At 50.3% G+C, this 18,447-nt stretch overlaps 11 non-coding genes across 11 annotated transcripts; all 11 read left to right on the forward strand.

Moving 5' to 3' along the window:
- The first annotated feature begins 132 nt into the window (after positions 1-132).
- Positions 133-214, forward strand: Trnal-cag. Its single transcript has one exon. It is a non-coding gene; the product is annotated as a tRNA-Leu (tRNA).
- Positions 215-497: 283 nt separating this feature from the next.
- Trnae-cuc lies at positions 498-569 on the forward strand. Its single transcript has one exon. It is a non-coding gene; the product is annotated as a tRNA-Glu (tRNA).
- A 363-nt stretch (positions 570-932) lies between these two features.
- Trnah-gug lies at positions 933-1,004 on the forward strand. Its single transcript has one exon. It is a non-coding gene; the product is annotated as a tRNA-His (tRNA).
- Positions 1,005-7,202: 6,198 nt separating this feature from the next.
- Trnal-uag lies at positions 7,203-7,284 on the forward strand. The gene has a single exon. It is a non-coding gene; the product is annotated as a tRNA-Leu (tRNA).
- A 445-nt stretch (positions 7,285-7,729) lies between these two features.
- Trnae-cuc lies at positions 7,730-7,801 on the forward strand. The gene has a single exon. It is a non-coding gene; the product is annotated as a tRNA-Glu (tRNA).
- Positions 7,802-8,164: 363 nt separating this feature from the next.
- Positions 8,165-8,236, forward strand: Trnah-gug. Its single transcript has one exon. It is a non-coding gene; the product is annotated as a tRNA-His (tRNA).
- A 748-nt stretch (positions 8,237-8,984) lies between these two features.
- Trnal-uag lies at positions 8,985-9,066 on the forward strand. Its single transcript has one exon. It is a non-coding gene; the product is annotated as a tRNA-Leu (tRNA).
- A 445-nt stretch (positions 9,067-9,511) lies between these two features.
- On the forward strand, positions 9,512-9,583 carry Trnae-cuc. The gene has a single exon. It is a non-coding gene; the product is annotated as a tRNA-Glu (tRNA).
- A 363-nt stretch (positions 9,584-9,946) lies between these two features.
- Trnah-gug lies at positions 9,947-10,018 on the forward strand. Its single transcript has one exon. It is a non-coding gene; the product is annotated as a tRNA-His (tRNA).
- A 7,499-nt stretch (positions 10,019-17,517) lies between these two features.
- Trnae-cuc lies at positions 17,518-17,589 on the forward strand. The gene has a single exon. It is a non-coding gene; the product is annotated as a tRNA-Glu (tRNA).
- Positions 17,590-17,975: 386 nt separating this feature from the next.
- Trnah-gug lies at positions 17,976-18,047 on the forward strand. Its single transcript has one exon. It is a non-coding gene; the product is annotated as a tRNA-His (tRNA).
- The last annotated feature ends 400 nt before the right edge of the window (positions 18,048-18,447 follow it).

Genomic DNA, 18,447 nt, shown 5'->3' on the forward strand with positions numbered 1-18,447 from the left:
GTTTTAGGCACCAGTCTCTTCGGAGGCGTGGGTTCGAATCCCACCGTTGCCACTTTTTACATCTCATTTTTGTGCCGTTGCGGTGTGTTCTCGTGGGGTAGGACGCAGCTCTTGTGACGCGCGTGTTGTGTAGGTAGCGTGGCCGAGCGGTCTAAGGCGCTGGTTTCAGGCACCATTCTCTTCGGAGGCGTGGGTTCGAATCCCACAGCTGCCAAACGTGTAATGTTTCCTGTGTCGAAGGCAGATGCACTCATTGCCCGCAAAGGAAACAGCACAACAAGGCGTGAGCGTCTGCTTGGTGAATTGTCGTAGAACAGTGCGTGGTGCAACGACAGGATTTGTAGGCACCTTTTGCTCTCATCATTGCTGGCGTCCGTCTCCACGAAATGCGTCCGGAGCACGCCGTTCTATAACGCGAGAGAGTGGATTTTTTACAGTTGTCGTCAGTTAACCGTGGGTGGCTGCTGCGTTCGCTGGAAAGAGCACTGCCGTCGTTATCCGGTGTGGTCTAATGGCTAGGATACCTGGCTCTCACCCAGGAGGCCCGGGTTCGATTCCCGGTACCGGAATCGCGCGTTTTTGTTGCTCCTCTTATGCGACTTGTCTCGACTTTGCTACGCTGACGCGTGCAGAAAGCTACGTTAAGTATGATTCACGGCAACACCCGACGGCGAGAGAGATGAAGCGTCTATCCACTTGTTATCCAGCCACATACCTGTAGTCAAGAGGCTTGGGGGACTGCAAGACATTGCCACGGAGGTGAATGCAGCTAACCACTGTAGTTAGTGTCCTGACAGCGCAGGCACGTTCATTTGCTCGTATACATGTGATGGAGACCGTGTCTCACACTGCTGTGGCGTACACCTTGGCCTAGGCTCTGCTGTGTATCGCCACTTGCATTACAGGCAGCTGCTTTCGCGGGCGCGTCCGTGGCCGTGATCGTCTAGTGGTTAGGACATTGCGTTGTGGCCGCAATAACCCAGGTTCGAATCCTGGTCACGGCAATTTTAGTTCCGCTTTAGACGCCGTGCAGTGTGGACGTGCCTAGTCTTCCGCTCCGCCGTAGCGTTACGTATAGTGGACTATCGTTTTTGTTTACGTGTTGTGTTGCAACGTCTGTGAGTGTTTCTCTGTCGTTGTTTCGTACCTTGTGTTACTTTCTGTCCTTATTTCAGTGTTTTTTGTGTAGCGGTTTCGACCGCGTATTTTGAAAATGTCGTCCCAGGTTATTCCTCGTCAGGCTACAGTTAGTTTTGCTTTTGACAAGTCAACCCGCCATGTGCAACCTAGTTCTCTTGAGATTCATGATTGGTTGGTAGATACTTTTGGTGTTCATTCGGATCAGGTGCACACAGCTTATTTTGATACCGAACTGTATGTTTTCTTTGTTAAGTTTCTGGACCCACTTCAGGTTGATAAAATTCTTTCTAAATACGGTCATCAAGTTCTCTTTCGGCATCGGGATGATTCTGTAAGTACCGTGCTGCTTTCCAATGCTTCCATTACGTACACCAGTGTTCGTGTTTACAACCTTCCACCGGAGGTGGATAATGTCTATCTTAAGGAGGGTCTACAGAAGTATGGTGATGTAAAGAGAATTCGCCTTGAACGCTGGTCAAGCCAACATCGCCTGCAATGTTACAGTGGTATTCGTTCAGTCGAAATGCACGTTAAGCAGAATATTCCATCTCACCTGCAGATCGGTGGATATCGTGTCCATGTAACATATAGTGGTCAGGTTGGCACCTGTTTTTTGTGCAATGAAAGTGGTCACGTGCGTACCGACTGTCCGCGGAGAGTTTTTGTTTTAAAAAATTCTCTCGAACAGCGTCGCAAGTTAACGGTCGCTGACCTCGTTGCAGGTGGTTCTGCTCTTGGTGTAGCACAGTCCAGTGGTAGTAGCGCCCCGCCACAGGTTTTGCGCACCCCTGACACAGAATTTCCTCCTTTGCGTGCTAAATCTGATGTTGTTCCGTCTGTCCCTCAGGTGGGTGTGCCACTTTTGAATAATAAGAGGCGTCGCCCACACGATGGAAATAGTACGGATGAGGATCTCCCTGAGATGCCCCAGTCCGAGCGACCGGCATCCTCCGAGCCACTGTGTACTGTAGCTGCTCCCTGCCCTCCTGAGGTAGCGGTTCCGGTGGCGGCTGCTGGCGCCCCTCCGGCCTCCGACGCAGCTTCTCTCGAGTCGGGTCGTCGGTCGGGCCTGTTGGCGCCGTCTTCCGAACCGACTTCGATGTCACAACAAGTGGAGCCGCGACAACTTCCTGCTTCGCTGCCCCATACCTCTGCCAGCGGAGCTGCTCCGCTTCCTTCCAACTCTGCGGCCTCGGACCTTCCTGCTCACGTTTCGCCTCCGTGCAGTCCATGTTTGCCGGAAGCTAGTGCAGGTGTTGACCATTCCGTTTTGTCGGATGTTTCCCCCGCGACCCCGGATGCCGCATGTGGACCGGCGCGGGTGGTGTCGGATACAGAACTTGACCCTCCTACGTCACCGGCGGCTGAAGTTTCCTTGCCCGTCAGCCGACGCAAGTTACGCGTTCAGCCGAACGTTAATGCTGTTCGTAAAAAACCGAAACGTAAGGGATCCACGGAACGGGGTAGCAGTCCCCCTCCCTCGGATGCCTCCGTCACCCCTGCTATGGACTGTGACGCTGGTGCGTCGGTGTAGGTGATTTGTTTTCTCGCTTTTCTCTCTATGGTTCAAGCATACACCTTTCTTACCTTAAATGTTAACCGTATTGAGTCCGACGTTCGCATTGCCTCTTTGCGGCAGTTTATTTACGACGCCTGTGCGGACGTAGTGTTTTTGCAGGAAGTGTTGTTTTCTGATCTCTCTCTACCTGGATTTCAAACTGTTTTTAATGTCGCGCCGGAATATTCAACAGGAACTGCTCTTTTCTTTCGAGAGGGCATTCCTATTACTGACGTTGAATTCCTTGACTCTGGCCGTGGGATTGGTTGTCGTCTTTTTGATCTCCGCCTCATTGTTTTGTATGCCCCCTCTGGTTCGGGTCACACTGTGGCTCGATCGCGCTTTTATAAAGAAGAGCTTATTTATCTTTTGCGCCAGAGTCCTCGGAGTCTCCTGCTCGGAGGCGATTTTAATTGTGTTTTACGCCCTGCAGACCAGTCCCCCAATTTTAATTATTGCCGTGATTTACATGACTTAGTTCGTACGATGCATCTGCGTGATGTTTGGGAACACAAATATCCAACCCTGGTGAAATATACGTTTTTTACCGCGTCCTCATGCAGTAGACTCGACAGATTCTATTTATCTGATTTTTTATGTGATAAAATTCTTTCTGTCGATGTTATTCCTACTAGTTTTTCTGACCATTGTGCTTTTACTGCCACTGTAAATCTTAGTCACCAACCTGCAAAACTTTATCGTTCCCAGTGGATGTTAAATGTTTCCCACCTTGCCGACAGTGCTATGGATGATGTTATAAGTGGCGTGTGGGAGCGATGTCTTCGCTCTGTCCCGCGATACCCCTCCTTGCTGGTTTGGTGGACTGCGTTTGCCAAGCCCAAGATTCGTCAGACTTTGATTTTCTACTGTGCTGCTAGGGCGCGTGATTTTAAGAACACGTATGAATATTACTACTCTGTCCTGCGTGAACTATATGACGCGGCGGGTACCTCTCCTCTGCGGATCCATGATGTTCGTCGTATTAAAGCCAAGCTCTTGAGCCTTAAACGACGACAGATGGATGGTCTGCGAGTCAAGTCGAAACCTCACTCTCTTGTTGAAGGTGAGCTGACATCCTTGTACCACCTGCTACGGCATCACACTCGTCGTCGTCGCTCCTTCATCTCTTCTCTTACGGTGGATGATGGACGACAGCTTATTGCACAGGAGGAAATGGTTCGTGCTCTTCATCAGTATTACACTAGTCTATATTCTGCCGATGATTCTGGTGAGTCTCTTTCGGATGATGTCTTTGGGGATCTAACTGCGACGATCGCGCCTGACGCGAACGGCGAATTTCTCCGGGAGTTCCAGGTAGATGAGGTTTTCGATTTTATTGCTCGCTCTCCGTCCAGTAAATCGCCGGGTCCAGACGGCCTGCCTAAAGAATTTTATCTCCGTTTTTGGCCTCTTTTGGGTGGCATTTTTACGCAGATTTTAAATGAGATTGTCAGGAGGATGGATGTGCCTGCCGATTTTAAAGTAGGGAAAATTGTTTTAATTCCGAAGTCTTCTGGTCGTTTATCTGCTGCCAATCTTCGTCCGCTCACATTGCTGAATTTTGACTACAAGACAGCTGCTAGAGCGCTCAATAGCCGGTTGTCCTCTCTGCTTCGGGGTATGATTGGTGCACATCAATGTTGTTTTCATGATAGATCTATTCTGACACCAGTAGCCGAATATCGGGATGTTGTCTCGGTTGCGGCGGTTACAAACGTACATTGTGCCTTTGCCTTCCTTGATTTTCATAAGGCTTTTGATCACGTCAGTCATGTGTTTTTAGATCGTGTTTTAGGTACAATAGGTTTTAACGCTTCATCACGTGGTGTTCTTGGCAATTTGTATAGGGGAATAACAGCTCGGGTGTCAGTCAATGGGCAGCTGACGCCGCCCATTGCTATCCGCCGCGGAGTGCCTCAGGGTAGTCCGCTCTCTATGTCTTTATTCGTATTGTCCCTGGAACCGCTGCTTCGGACTATTGCTCTCAAGCTTCAGAGTATGTCCCTCTCTGGTGGGAAGCTCTCGGTTAAGGCATATGCGGATGATGTCGTTGTTCTCCTCCGTCAACGTGATGATATCCCGTTGTTGAAAGGGGCAGTTGATGCATACTGTCGTGTCTCTGGAGCGCGTCTCAATCAGGGTAAATGTAAGTTCCTTGATATTCGAGGATTTCGCGATGCTGACGTCCCTTGGGCCACTGTTGTCGATCGCCATACGTCCTTGGGGATTATCATTGATCGGTGTCCTCTAAAAATGGCGGCTCTCAATTGGAAATCTGTCACCGAGAAGATACAGGGGGCTCTGATGGTCCATGAGCAGCGCTCTGCTACCATTTTGCAAAAAGTCAGAATTTTAGACACCTACGTTCTATGTAAAGCTTATTACGTTGCTCAGCTGTTCCCACTTCCCATGATGGTGGCGAAAAGGTTGCGCCAATTGTCTAGCAGGTTTATATGGAAGGGCCATCTATTCAAGTTACGTTACGAGGTAATGACGAAACCGCGTATCTCCGGAGGCTTGGGCCTCTCTGACATTACTCGCAAGGCGTCTGCTTTGTACGTCCGCCGAACGACTCTAATTGTTACGCAAGAAGTGACTTCGATTACATCCAGGCTTTTTACTGTTGTGCGTCCGGCGAGCCTTGCTCCACCTGTCGATGTCGGACGCCTAAATTTTAAGTTGAAACACATTCGGCAATTTTACATTGCGGTGAGTTACCTCGGTGACGTCTTCTTGCGGCGACCGGTGCCAACGACCAAGGGCTTGATTGCCCGCTGGGAGGGGCTGGCCGGTCCCAATCCAATAGAACTGGCGTCTCCATCTGTGTCCTGGAGGAACGTCTGGAAGAATGTTAGTCTGCCGATCCACTCTATGGCCGTGGCGTCCACGTGGTATAGGGTAATAAATAATTTGGTTCCCACCAATGTACGACTGCACCGTATTGGTCTTTCTGACACGGACACCTGTACTCGGTGTGGTCTCGTGGATACCCTTGAACATCGATTCACCTGCTGTGGGCACCTTGCTAATTGGCGTTGGCTCAGGAAACAACTTGCCTTTGTCACTAGGTCTGCTGAAGCCGCTTATACTATTGACATCATCGTCCGGCCCGATTCTTCCTTTTTTCCGCGAACGAAGCTCCATACCGTCATGTGGTTGATTGGCCATTTCGTACATTTTGTCAACAGTTGTCATGAAGAGGATGGACACCTAGCGTTTCGGCAGTACATGCTTACTGCTTACTGGCAGCGCTTGCGATTGCCAGGCCTCCGAGATGATTTTGCCAATATGCTTAGCCTGACATTTGAAAGAGAGGGTGTTGGCTAAGGTCACCTGTGTGAGCCATTTTCTTTTATACTGTTTCTGGATTTGCCGCCTTTATGTATGTTTCTTCTCTACACCAGGACTGAAGTTTCCGTGTTTTTTTTTTTGTTTTTTTTTTTTTTTAATCTTTATTTCACAAAGCAGTCTACATTATATAGTCATGTTTTAGGATTTTAATTTCAGTAGTGTACTTCTTTTGAAGTGGCTGTGTTGTGGATGTTCCTTAATATTTTTTTTTTTTCAATAGACATATTTGTTAGAGGAATAATAATTACGCTTTCATTTGCTCATAATGAGCTGAGACTGAATTGCAGGCATTTATAAAAAAAAAAAAAAAAAAGTCGTAGAGCATTCGAAAAAAAAAAAAAAAAAAAGTGGTTAGGACATTGCGTTGTGGCCGCAATAACCCAGGTTCGAATCCTGGTCACGGCAATTTTGAAAGTTTTGCCTTGCTGCCGTTGCAATGACGAGTACTCGAAATGACAGTACTCTCTTGACTTTTTCGGTCGTGTTCCGCAGGCCGCAGTTTGCCCTACCACTTCATCCCCAACACGTAATGTCGCCTCCCAGAGCGCAGATGTCCGCTGCTCTCTGTAGTCGAAAAGGGCAGTTGTTTGAAGTGCGATGGATGAGCAGCCAGTCCCAGCAGAACAGGAAGCTGTGGCGTGCACTGTTTGTACAAATGCTAGGAACACTTGGCGCACCAAGCAGCGCATGTAGCGTGGCCGAGTGCTTTAAGGCGCTGGTTTCAGGCACCAGTCTCTCTGTAGGCGCGGTTTCGAGTCCCGTAGCTGCCGGGGGCTTTGCTGTGATCGCGTTAACCTGCCGCTTTTTCTTCAAGTGTAACCTCCTTGAGCTCACATATGTTTGATACATGGAGCACTCTAGCTCCGCCTGACAGTTACAGCTACGATACTTTAGTGGTTACGGAAAGCCCAGGTTCGAAACCTGGTCACGGCACGAAAACGTCTCTTGACGCTGTCTCCTTAACTGCGACAGCTACAGACAAGTGGCGTCGCTGCCATACGGCGGGCACGGCTTTTTCTTGTTGTGGATGGCCTAAAGAGACGCTTCCAGTGGGAGAGCAGTGGAAATACATGGCACGGCGATTGCCAAGATACTTCCATTTCGAAGTGATCTTTGTAGTACAAAGGAAACGTTTTGCGGCTGCTGCTCCAACGGTAACGTGGCCGAGCGGTCTAAGGCGCTGGTTTTAGGCACTAGTCTCTTCGGAGGCGTGGGTTCGAATCCCACCGTTGCCACTTTTTACATCTCATTTTTGTGCCGTTGCGGTGTGTTCTCGTGGGGTAGGACGCAGCTCTTGTGACGCGCGTGTTGTGTAGGTAGCGTGGCCGAGCGGTCTAAGGCGCTGGTTTCAGGCACCATTCTCTTCGGAGGCGTGGGTTCCAATCCCACAGCTGCCAAACGTGTAATGTTTCCTGTGTCGAAGGCAGATGCACTCATTGCCCGCAAAGGAAACAGCACAACAAGGCGTGAGCGTCTGCTTGGTGAATTGTCGTAGAACAGTGCGTGGTGCAACGACAGGATTTGTAGGCACCTTTTGCTCTCATCATTGCTGGCGTCCGTCTCCACGAAATGCGTCCGGAGCACGCCGTTCTATAACGCGAGAGAGTGGATTTTTTACAGTTGTCGTCAGTTAACCGTGGGTGGCTGCTGCGTTCGCTGGAAAGAGCACTGCCGTCGTTATCCGGTGTGGTCTAGTGGCTAGGATACCTGGCTCTCACCCAGGAGGCCCGGGTTCGATTCCCGGTACCGGAATCGCGCGTTTTTGTTGCTCCTCTTATGCGACTTGTCTCGACTTTGCTACGCTGACGCGTGCAGAAAGCTACGTTAAGTATGATTCACGGCAACACCTGACGGCGAGAGAGATGAAGCGTCTATCCACTTGTTATCCAGCCACATACCTGTAGTCAAGAGGCTTGGGGGACTGCAAGACATTGCCACGGAGGTGAATGCAGCTAACCACTGTAGTTAGTGTCCTGACAGCGCAGGCACGTTCATTTGCTCGTATACATGTGATGGAGACCGTGTCTCACACTGCTGTGGCGTACACCTTGGCCTAGGCTCTGCTGTGTATCGCCACTTGCATTACAGGCAGCTGCTTTCGCGGGCGCGTCCGTGGCCGTGATCGTCTAGTGGTTAGGACATTGCGTTGTGGCCGCAATAACCCAGGTTCGAATCCTGGTCACGGCAATTTTGAAAGTTTTGCCTTGCTGCCGTTGCAATGACGAGTACTCGAAATGACAGTACTCTCTTGACTTTTTCGGTCGTGTTCCGCAGGCCGCAGTTTGCCCTACCACTTCATCCCCAACACGTAATGTCGCCTCCCAGAGCGCAGATGTCCGCTGCTCTCTGTAGTCGAAAAGGGCAGTTGTTTGAAGTGCGATGGATGAGCAGCCAGTCCCAGCAGAACAGGAAGCTGTGGCGTGCACTGTTTGTACAAATGCTAGGAACACTTGGCGCACCAAGCAGCGCATGTAGCGTGGCCGAGTGCTTTAAGGCGCTGGTTTCAGGCACCAGTCTCTCTGTAGGCGCGGTTTCGAGTCCCGTAGCTGCCGGGGGCTTTGCTGTGATCGCGTTAACCTGCCGCTTTTTCTTCAAGTGTAACCTCCTTGAGCTCACATATGTTTGATACATGGAGCACTCTAGCTCCGCCTGACAGTTACAGCTACGATACTTTAGTGGTTACGGAAAGCCCAGGTTCGAAACCTGGTCACGGCACGAAAACGTCTCTTGACGCTGTCTCCTTAACTGCGACAGCTACAGACAAGTGGCGTCGCTGCCATACGGCGGGCACGGCTTTTTCTTGCTGTGGATGGCCTAAAGAGACGCTTCCAGTGGGAGAGCAGTGGAAATACATGGCACGGCGATTGCCAAGATACTTCCATTTCGAAGTGATCTTTGTAGTACAAAGGAAACGTTTTGCGGCTGCTGCTCCAACGGTAACGTGGCCGAGCGGTCTAAGGCGCTGGTTTTAGGCACCAGTCTCTTCGGAGGCGTGGGTTCGAATCCCACCGTTGCCACTTTTTACATCTCATTTTTGTGCCGTTGCGGTGTGTTCTCGTGGGGTAGGACGCAGCTCTTGTGACGCGCGTGTTGTGTAGGTAGCGTGGCCGAGCGGTCTAAGGCGCTGGTTTCAGGCACCATTCTCTTCGGAGGCGTGGGTTCCAATCCCACAGCTGCCAAACGTGTAATGTTTCCTGTGTCGAAGGCAGATGCACTCATTGCCCGCAAAGGAAACAGCACAACAAGGCGTGAGCGTCTGCTTGGTGAATTGTCGTAGAACAGTGCGTGGTGCAACGACAGGATTTGTAGGCACCTTTTGCTCTCATCATTGCTGGCGTCCGTCTCCACGAAATGCGTCCGGAGCACGCCGTTCTATAACGCGAGAGAGTGGATTTTTTACAGTTGTCGTCAGTTAACCGTGGGTGGCTGCTGCGTTCGCTGGAAAGAGCACTGCCGTCGTTATCCGGTGTGGTCTAGTGGCTAGGATACCTGGCTCTCACCCAGGAGGCCCGGGTTCGATTCCCGGTACCGGAATCGCGCGTTTTTGTTGCTCCTCTTATGCGACCTGTCTCGACTTTGCTACGCTGACGCGTGCAGAAAGCTACGTTAAGTATGATTCACGGCAACACCTGACGGCGAGAGAGATGAAGCGTCTATCCACTTGTTATCCAGCCACATACCTGTAGTCAAGAGGCTTGGGGGACTGCAAGACATTGCCACGGAGGTGAATGCAGCTAACCACTGTAGTTAGTGTCCTGACAGCGCAGGCACGTTCATTTGCTCGTATACATGTGATGGAGACCGTGTCTCACACTGCTGTGGCGTACACCTTGGCCTAGGCTCTGCTGTGTATCGCCACTTGCATTACAGGCAGCTGCTTTCGCGGGCGCGTCCGTGGCTGTGATCGTCTAGTGGTTAGGACATTGCGTTGTGGCCGCAATAACCCAAGTTCGAATCCTGGTCACGGCAATTTTGAAAGTTTTGCCTTGCTGCCGTTGCAATGACGAGTACTCGAAATGACAGTACTCTCTTGACTTTTTCGGTCGTGTTCCGCAGGCCGCAGTTTGCCCTACCACTTCATCCCCAACACGTAATGTCGCCTCCCAGAGCGCAGATGTCCGCTGCTCTCTGTAGTCGAAAAGGGCAGTTGTTTGAAGTGCGATGGATGAGCAGCCAGTCCCAGCAGAACAGGAAGCTGTGGCGTGCACTGTTTGTACAAATGCTAGGAACACTTGGCGCACCAAGCAGCGCATGTAGCGTGGCCGAGTGCTTTAAGGCGCTGGTTTCAGGCACCAGTCTCTCTGTAGGCGCGGTTTCGAGTCCCGTAGCTGCCGGGGGCTTTGCTGTGATCGCGTTAACCTGCCGCTTTTTCTTCAAGTGTAACCTCCTTGAGCTCACATATGTTTGATACATGGAGCACTCTAGCTCCGCCTGACAGTTACAGCTACGATACTTTAGTGGTTACGGAAAGCCCAGGTTCGAAACCTGGTCACGGCACGAAAACGTCTCTTGACGCTGTCTCCTTAACTGCGACAGCTACAGACAAGTGGCGTCGCTGCCATACGGCGGGCACGGCTTTTTCTTGTTGTGGATGGCCTAAAGAGACGCTTCCAGTGGGAGAGCAGTGGAAATACATGGCACGGCGATTGCCAAGATACTTCCATTTCGAAGTGATCTTTGTAGTACAAAGGAAACGTTTTGCGGCTGCTGCTCCAACGGTAACGTGGCCGAGCGGTCTAAGGCGCTGGTTTTAGGCACCAGTCTCTTCGGAGTCGTGGGCCCGAACACATCGCGCGCTCGCTCCGGCGTGTCGGGCGGTGTTTACGGGTGCTTCGTGGCGGCGGCGGCGGTTGCTTCGCGGCGCGGTTTTTCATCTGTGCTGTACTTTTGGTGAAGTGAGTACTATGGATCACGGTGATTCCGAGGATCGTCAGAATAACATTCAGTGCGCCTTTGATCGATCGGTAATTCGGCCGTCCGCTTTCGAAATTCATAAATGGCTTCGCGAGGATTTGAACTTAACGGACAGTGACGTTCTTGGTTTACAATTGGATTCCTTTTTGAACTCTTTGTTTTTGAAGTTGCCAACTCCCGAAATGTGTGACACTCTTGTATCGGCCAATGACGGTGTGCGACAATTTAAGCACTTTGATGGCAGAATTAGTAATGTTGTGTTGTCTAATGCTGGTTTCGGTATCCGGACAGTGCGTGTTTTCAATCTACCGTTTGAAATGAGGTACGAAACGATTTCGAGTGCTTTGACGCCTTATGGCACTGTTTTGTCGGTGTCAAAGGAAAAATGGTCAGCTGCTTATCTTTTTCAAGTGGAGAACGGTATCCGTAGTGTGAAAATGATAGTTAAGAAACATATTCCTTCTTTTGTTTATATTAAAGGACAACGTGCTTTCATAACGTACAGCGGTCAGCCCCAGACGTGTTCTTTTTGTAATAGTACTGGTCATTTCCGGCAGGACTGTCCTGCGCGTAGGCGGCCGGTACAGCTGCCACGTGGCAGTCGTCAGGACGAGATGACGTGGGCAGCAGTCGCCATTGGTCCCACCCCCCGCGACGCGCGACGCGCTGAGGCAACCGCCGTACCGGCGAACGCTACTGACATGGACACCTCACCCTCTTTGCCAATACATAGCGTTGTGTCGGAAGTGACTGTTAGTTCTCTTTCGGAAAATGTGACTGCGTCGCAGGACGTTTCCGTTAGCGCGCAACACACAGTGTCAGCACTCGTTCCAGAACGCGTGCCATTCACAGAATCTAGCCTCGTCAATGACGTTGCGTTCCGTACGGCTTCATTGTCTGCTCTGGCTGTTGAGACGCCATCAGTATTAGAATCCGCTACCTCAGTAAATTCTGTGGCAGTCTCGGAATCGGTCGCGGAAGATGTGACGCTGTCAGGATCAGAACCCGCCCCTGTGTTCCCCACGCGTGCTGCGTCCGCGAGTGTGGCTACTTCCGATCATGTTACTGGCCACCGCCACGAGAGTTTTTCGATTCCAGAGGCCCCCAAATCGCGACGCGAGCGAAATACTGCCGGCACTAGCAACCCTCAACGTTTGCGCTGTGCCAGTACTTCTGGTCGATTGGAATCAGGTTTCTTTTCCGGACGGGTTCGCAGCCCGTCGCCGGTCCGTCGGGCCGTCGTGCCGTCCCAGTCCCAACCGACACAGCAAGGTTCGCAGCGGACCCTGCAGGGTGTTGAAGTTGCGTCCCGGCCGGCGTTGACGTCGGGCCGTGGCCAGCAACGACACATTTCTCACAGTCAGCCGGCAAAGAAAACCACCCCTGCCGACAGTAAGCGTGACGTGGCTGTTCGCCGGCTTAAAGATATTTTGCGCACGCAGGGTTCCGAAACGGACGTTGACTTGGCCATGGACGCTGTGCCGTCTGCTCAAATGCCTGTCAAACGCAAATCTGGCGACCCACACCCTCGGCGCACTCATACGTCTGTGCGTGACCCTGGGTCGACACCTTCCTTAGCTTCCTCCCCCACGGTGGTGTCCGGATCTACAGCAGACGCGCCTATGGAGTTTGCGAGCGTGCCCGAGCCCCCTCCTCCCCGTGACCAGCTGGATTGGTCGGCGGATGTGGAGGAAACGGATGACGGGACTTCAACCCGTGCATAACCTGTCTATTCTGCGGCACACATTTTAACTGGTGATGCAGGTTTTCCTGTTGTTTGTTCGTTTCTTTTGTGTTTTTTTATCTCCGTATGGCGTCTGATCCACGTCAGTGGAATGTTGTTACTGTCAATGTAAACAAAATGCGTAGTCAGTACAAGGTGTCCGCCCTGCACGCCTTTTTACGTGCCAATAATTGTCATATAGCATTTCTACAAGAAGTTACGCGTGACGCCTTGTCGTTTTTTGCTACTTTTACAGATTTTATTGTTATTGATAACGTCGTGTCATTGGAAGGTACAGGCACGGTGATTTTAGTCCGTTCTGGTCATGACGTGCAAGGCATTGACTGTTTGCCGGATGGCCGTGCTATTGCGTGTACTGTTCATGGTTTTGTTTTTGTTAATGTTTATGCCCCTTCTGGTAGCACGCCTGCAAGGAATCGATTTTATTCTCAGGACTTCTGTTATTTTCTTCACCGAAATCGGGACAACTTAGTTGTTGGGGGAGATTTTAATGCTGTTATAGACGACAGGGACCAGGAGCCTAGACCCAATAGGTGTCCGGGACTTTCTGCTCTAGTTGATGGCCTCCGGCTCCGAGATACGTGGCGTGTGCTCCACCCTCACACAACGGAGTTTACCTATTTTTATCCCACGGGCCATAGTCGTCTTGACAGGATTTATGTGTCGTCCCCGCTTGTGACTAATGTTTTGGAGGCAGAAGTTCATCCAGTTCTTTTTTCTGATCACTGTGGTTATGTATGTCGACTCATTTTATCTCTTCCCCGTATTCCTCGTCGGAAGCCGTTGTGGAAGTTTAACTGCAGCCTTTTAAGTGATGTACATTTTAATCGAAAGTTTACCGTCATGTGGCGAAGCGTCTTGCAGACCAAGCCTGCAGCACGCAGCACTCTTGAGTGGTGGGTGAAGGTTGCTAAGCCGGCTATAAGGGCATTTTTAATTAATTTTAGCCGCGAAGCTGCACATTGGCGTCGTGAGACAGCGCGTTTTTATCAGAGTTGTCTGCGTGATCTCGCCCAGCGAGTTACAGCCCAGCCTGAACTTCTTCCTACTCTCAAGCAGTTTAAGGCCAAACTGTTCGACGAACTGAGGCAGAAATGTGACGGCCCGGTTATTCGAAGTCAGCCGGTAGGTGTCGTGGATGGGGAGGCCTTATCTGTGTACCATCTAAATAGAGAGAGAAGGAGGCGCGCGAAGTTACGCATTGATACTTGGATCACACGTGACGGTACGAAAACCTCTGACGTGGGCCGGATTGAACGGGAAATTTCTGAGCACTTTGCGTCTCTTTTCAACGATGTCGCTGTGATTCCTGGCGCGATGCGGTGGCTATTGCAACAGACGCCAAATGTTTTGAGCCGCACCGATAGGGCTCATCTTAACGCACCCTTTACTCTTGAGGAACTAAGGGAGGCTGTTCACGGCAGTCCGCGGGGGAAATCTCCCGGTGTAGATGGGATACCGGTAGAATTTTATCTCAAGTTTTTTAATGTTCTGAGCGATACTCTACTTGCAGTTGCCAATGACATTCAAAACGGCATTCCTATACCGGCAGAATTTGAAGAGGGCTGTATTGCCCTCGTTCCGAAAACCACAGCTGTGCCGAGCATTGACAATGTCCGACCTATAACTTTGTTAAACTCGGATTACAAAATTGTGGCACGGTGTGTCGCAATTAGGATGAAGCAAGTTCTGCCGAAAGTCCTCAGTGAAAATCAGACGTGCGCGGTAAGAGATCGAAATATCTTCGATGCTATTTTGGCATATAGAGACTGTATAGGATATGTCAAAAGCGCCAGGGTGCGGACTGCTGGGATTTTATTGGTAGATTTTAAAAATGCATTTGATCGAATAAGTCATTTTTATTTACAGAAAGTCATGACCAGAATGGGTTTCGGGCTGAAGTTTACACGGCTGATTCAAAATTTTTTGCGCAATGCCACGTCACGCGTTAGCATTAATGGCCATCTCAGTGATACAATACAAATAAGGCGTTCTGTGCGTCAAGGCTGCCCTCTATCGATGGGTCTGTATGCCTTAGCTTTAGACCCTCTCCTTCGTTCCATTTGCCATGAATGTCGGGGCATCAGAGTGGGTGACGAGCACCTAATCTGCAAAGCCTATGCTGATGATTTGGGGGTGTTTATTGAACAGCCGGGTGACATCGATAGGCTGTACAGTGCTCTGAAACAGTTTGAGGCAGCGACTGGGGCGGTCGTAAGTACTAACAAGACGGCTCTACTCCCCCTCACACCGCGCATGCGTGCTGTCCACCGTCACTGGTACTGTATTAAACAGCAGTACAAAGTTCTGGGCATTGTCCTGACGGACGACACCCAACGGATGGCGGCGCTAAACTGGCGCACGACGCTTCATCAGATTCGTGCACTGGCGAAAATCCACGCTGTCAGGAATCTGGCGCTTGGCGAAAAAGTATTCCTCATAAATACCTGTGTACTTGCCAAAGCGTGGTACTTGGCCCAGATTCTGCCACTGCCGAAAAAACTTGAACGTGCCATCAAACACGCAGTCTACTGGCTGTTGTGGAAAGGCAATATTTTTAAGGTGTCCATGGACACGTGCACTTTGAGCGTGACGGAGGGGGGGCTGGGTCTGGTTGATCTCCACGCCAAATGTGCGGCGTTGTTCTTTCGAAGGACTACTGCGGTGGTTGAAAAAGGGCCTCGTAGTGTGATGGCGGTTCTGTTTGCCAAATATCGACCACATTCGGTGGCTGCTCCAGTTTTTGTTTCTGATGTTCCTTATACGGTAAATTATGTGCGCCACTTCTACCTTTATGGTAGTTACGTTGTTAGCAGCGATGTCCGTGGACGCACGGTCAGTGATATCATACGAGCACTTCGCGGGAATCCATCGAAGAATAAATGGGAACGACGGCTGCCGCAGTACGACTGGAATACCGTGTGGAAAAACATTGCATCTAAGGTCGTCCCGGCGGAAGTACGTGCGACGTGGTACAAATTAGTGAACCGTACAATTTCGACGAACTCAAAATTACAGTCCATCCATCTTATCCAGTCTAGTGCTTGTGAAATGTGCGCTGAAGAGGACACTCTTGAACATCGCTTTGTGTGTCGCAAATTCAGAGTTGTTTGGGACACTGCACGTGATATGATACGCTTGATTAACAGAGTGGCTACGCATCATGTGACCGCGATAGACGCCATAGTGCCGCAGTGTAAGGCTTACCCTGTAGCCAAACGTAATGCCACGATTTGGATTATTGGACACACCATTCATTCTATGTTTTCTCTCGGATTGACTGATAAACTGGACTTCCTTACTTACCTTTGGACTGAACATAATACCGAACGCGTCCGTGCAACTTATCACGAGACTTTTTCCAATTTTTTGAATGCTGCTCTGTCTCATGTATTCAACACGAGTTTGACTTATTCTTGATTTTGATTGATTCCTTATATATAGTTTCCCTGTCCCGTCCATGACGTGAACAGATCTAGACAGGAACGTAACGTAACGAAAATATTAAATTGTATGTCTCCGTCATGTTGTGTATATGTTGCTCGACGAAATTTACTGTCGTGCGCACCTTGATGCTTTCGTCGTTCTCCGTCTTCCTTTCTTTTTTGTTTACTCATCGAGTGGCCGATGTTCTATTGCTTATTTATTTTTTTTCTTACAGCGGTGAACGCTTTTTGCTTTCCATTATTGTCTTTAGTGGCACGGACCTTTCTTGCAGCATTGTACTTTGTGTACTCTTCTGCAGTTTCCTGTCGGTCTGTGCCTTGACTAACCAATTGTTCCTTTTTTTGTGCTCTCGTTGTGTCTTTACATCCGCTTTTATTTTTACTGCTGTGTGGAAATGACCGAGGTGGTCAATCGGCGTTTTCAGTTTCAAGTTGGTTGATGTGGTGCTTTCCAGGTACGGCTTTCAATGACGCACGGGTCGAATTCCTTTAAATTTGAGGTTAAGTTTCTTGTTTTTACCAGTTTTTCTAGGGAAGTTTCTTCTTTTTTCTCTTTTCCCTTTTTTTTTACCCCCGTATGTGTGCTGTTCGCTGCATACCAATACATTCCGTTGCATTATCTTGGAGGGATTTATTCATTTTTCATTTCGCATGTATGTTTCCACGTGATGGACCATCCGGAGGAACTCCTTGCTCTTACGCAGGAATATCTGGATCAACGGGGGAACACTCACGTTCATTGTCATCGGGGGAGCTACATCAACTAATTGTACAGCCACAGAAGCTCGCCAACGACGGCAATTATGGAGAGCGCAAGGCCGGGCTATAAGGGGAGTTGGGAGGCAATATTATAAAAAAAAAAAAATAAATAAAAAAAAAATAAAAAAGAAAAAAAAAACCAAAAAAAAAAAAGTTGCCACTTTTTACATCTCATTTTTGTGCCGTTGCGGTGTGTTCTCGTGGGGTAGGACGCAGCTCTTGTGACGCGCGTGTTGTGTAGGTAGCGTGGCCGAGCGGTCTAAGGCGCTGGTTTCAGGCACCATTCTCTTCGGAGGCGTGGGTTCCAATCCCACAGCTGCCAAACGTGTAATGTTTCCTGTGTCGAAGGCAGATGCACTCATTGCCCGCAAAGGAAACAGCACAACAAGGCGTGAGCGTCTGCTTGGTGAATTGTCGTAGAACAGTGCGTGGTGCAACGACAGGATTTGTAGGCACCTTTTGCTCTCATCATTGCTGGCGTCCGTCTCCACGAAATGCGTCCGGAGCACGCCGTTCTATAACGCGAGAGAGTGGATTTTTTACAGTTGTCGTCAGTTAACCGTGGGTGGCTGCTGCGTTCGCTGGAAAGAGCACTGCCGTCGTTATCCGGTGTGGTCTAGTGGCTAGGATACCTGGCTCTCACCCAGGAGGCCCGGGTTCGATTCCCGGTACCGGAATCACGCGTTTTTGTTGCACCTCTTATGCGACTTGTCTCGACTTTGCTCGACTGACGCTACTCTGACGCGTGCAGAAAGCTACGTTAAGTATGACTCGCGGCAACACCTGACGGCGAGAGAGATGCGGCGTCTATCCACTTGTTATCGAGCCACATACCGGTACCTGTAGTCAAGAGGCTTGGAGGACTGCAAGACATTGCCACGGAGGTGAATGCAGCTAACCACTGTAGTTAGTGTCCTGACAGCGCAGGCACGTTCATTTGCTCGTATACATGTGATGGAGACCGTGTCTGACACTGCTGTGGCGTACACCTTGGCCTAGGCTTTGCTGGGTATCGCCACTTGCATTCGAGCCAGCTGCCTTCGCGTGCGCCTCCGTGGCCATGGCCGTGATCGTCTAGTGGTTAGGACATTGCGTTGTGGCCGCAATAACCCAGGTTCGAATCCTGGTCACGGCAATTTTGAAAGTTTTGCCTTGCTGCCGTTGCAATGACGAGTACTCGAAATGACAGTACTCTGTTGATTTTTTCACTCGTGTTCCGCAGGCCGCAGTTTGCACTACCACTTCATCCCCAACACGTAATGTCGCCTCCCAGAGCGCAGACGTCCGCTGCTCTCTGTAGTCGAAAAGGGCAGTTGTTTGAAGTGCGATGGATGAGCAGCCAGTCCCAGCAGAACAGGAAGCTGTGGCGTGCACTGTTTGTACAAATGCTAGGAACACTGGCGCACCAAGCAGCGCATGTAGCGTGGCCGAGCGCTTTAAGGCGCTGGTTTAAGGCACCAGTATCTCTGTAGGCGCGGTTTCGAATCCCGTAGCTGCCGGCGGTTTTGCTGTGATCGCGTTAACCTGGCGCTTTT

The sequence above is a fragment of the Schistocerca americana genome, chromosome 1 (assembly GCF_021461395.2).
Source record: "Schistocerca americana isolate TAMUIC-IGC-003095 chromosome 1, iqSchAmer2.1, whole genome shotgun sequence".
Classification (NCBI taxonomy): Eukaryota; Metazoa; Arthropoda; class Insecta; order Orthoptera; family Acrididae; genus Schistocerca; species Schistocerca americana.